Raw genomic sequence first — 2,500 nt, forward strand, 5'->3', positions numbered from 1 at the left:
ACTACGAAGGGTCACTGGAAAATTATAATATGGACCTCAGTAATAATTAAAATTCAATTGCATGATAGTCTGATAATAATTACTTTGTAAGATTTTTCTCACAACAGGAATTCTATTATATATTTTTTTTTTTTCAGTTGTTGAGGAATTTTCATTATATTTTTTTAATAAGTATGATATGTATTTCTAATTATGACCTAATTATCACTTCCATTTTATTTAATTAACCTTTAGAGTGTTTTGAGGATTTGATAATTAAAACAGAGTTTTAATCCTAAGTTAATTCACTAATGAAACTGAGAGTAATATTTAGAGATAATGAATTAAATCAATTAGGTTTAAGCGACTGAAAAGGTTAAAGATACAGTCTCATCAGAATAGATGCTCATCAGAACGGGAAAAATAGCCCAGTGAGGAAAGAAAATAAGGAAATAAATAAAATACAATGGATGTAACGAGCAATTGAAATCAAATGTTTTAAGAACAGGAATAACATCAAAATAAATCTTCCATATATAAACTATAAAAGGTATAAGAAATAAAAAAGAGAAATAAAATAGAATATTATTATTATTATTATTATTATTATTATTACTAGCCAAGCTACAACCCTAGTTGGAAAAGCAATATGCTATAAGCCCAAGGGCTCCAACAGGGAAAAATAGCCCAGTGAGGAAAGGAAATAATGAAATAAATAAATGATGAGAATAAATCAACAATAAATCATTCTAAAAACAGTAACAATGTCAAAACAGTTATGTCCTATATAAACTATTAACAACGTCAAAAACAGATATGTCCTATATAAGCTATTAACAACGTTAAAAACAGATATGTCATATATAAACTATAAAAAGACTCATGTCAGCCTGGTCAACATAAAAACATTTGCTCCAACATTGAACTTTTGAAATTCTACTGATTCAACTACCCGATTAGGAAGATCATTCCACAACTTGGTAACAGCTGGAATAAAACTTCTGAAGGTGTACCCGAGTGCACCTTCAAGCAAGAGAACTCTACTCCTCCAATACAGTGGAAGACCATAGTACAGGGGCTATGGCACTACCCAAGACTAGAAAACAATAGTTTGATTTTGGAGTGTCCTCCTAGAAGAGCTGCTCTTATTGCATTCAAGGAATGAAGGTAAAGAAATAAAGGACTCGTGATTTATGAATTACTTTTCGCACAGAGAGAGAGAGAGAGGAGAGAGAGAGAGAGAGAGAGAGAGAGGAGAGAGAGAGAGGAGAGAGAGAGAGAGAGATCAAATAACCATGGAAAAAGCTTTAAATTTTAGAATGCAGATCTTCAAATAATAATAATAATAATAATAATAATAATAATAATAATAATAATAATAATAATAATAATAATAATAATAATAATAATAACTTTGCCAAAAAATAAAATACGCCCACAGTAAAATGCAAAAATTTACTGGCATTGAGAAACTGCATTAAAGCTCAATAAAAGGAAACTCTACCATTAAGGAAGAGGCTTCAAAAAATGCTGGTGGTATAGCTTTTGAAAAACACTTAAGCTTTGATGGAATTAAAACTTTCTGCGGAAGCAATTAGAATTTTTCTTTCAAAATCTTTTACGAATATGTGTCGTAATACCTGCCTACGCAGTTTTTCCCTTCGCCAAGGAAACTGGAAGGAGGTTATGTTTTGTTTTTTTTCTGGTCAAATATTTTCTTTGAAATTTTTACACTGGACTATTTTGGTGATTTGTGTGTTAATTTCGTGCAAATTTTGCAAATTGAGAAAATTATTCTGAGATTCTTTGAGAGAGAGAGAGAGAGAGAGAGAGAGGAGAGAGAGAGAGAGAGAGAGAGAGAGAGAGAGTATTTTACGAATTAAAAAAATATTCTGAGATTCTTTAAGAGAGAGAGGAGAGAGAGAGAGAGAGAGAGAGAGAGAGGAGAGAGAGAGAGAGAGAGAGAGAGAGAGAGTATTTTGCGAATTAAGAAAATTATTCTGATATTCTTTGAGAGAGAGAGAGAGAGAGAGAGAAGGAGAGAGAGAGAGAGAGAGAGAGAGAGAGAGAGAGAGAGTATTTGCGAATTAAGAAAATTATTCTGATATTCTTTGAGAGAGAGAGAGAGAGAGAGAGAGAAAAGAGAGAGAGAGAGAGAGAGAGAGAGAGAGAGAGAGAGAGAGAGGAGAGAGAGAGAGAGAGGAGAGAGAGAGAGAGAGAGAGAGAGAGAGTATTTTGCGAATTAAGAAAATTATTCTGATATTCTTTGAGAGAGAGAGAGAGAGAGAGAGAGAGAGAGAGAGAGAGAGAGAGGAGAGAGAGAGAGATGAGAGAGAGAGAGAGAGAGAGAGAGAGAGAGAGAGAGTATTTTGCGAATTAAGAAAATTATTCTGAGATTCTTTGAGAGAGAGAGAGAGAGAGAGTGAGGAGAGAGAGAGAGAGGAGAGGAGAGGATGAGAGAGAGAGAGAGGAGAGGGGGGGGTAGTTTATTGAAATTTGGATAAATTAAATAAATCAATAT

The sequence above is a fragment of the Palaemon carinicauda genome, chromosome 26 (assembly GCF_036898095.1).
Source record: "Palaemon carinicauda isolate YSFRI2023 chromosome 26, ASM3689809v2, whole genome shotgun sequence".
Classification (NCBI taxonomy): domain Eukaryota; kingdom Metazoa; phylum Arthropoda; class Malacostraca; order Decapoda; family Palaemonidae; genus Palaemon; species Palaemon carinicauda.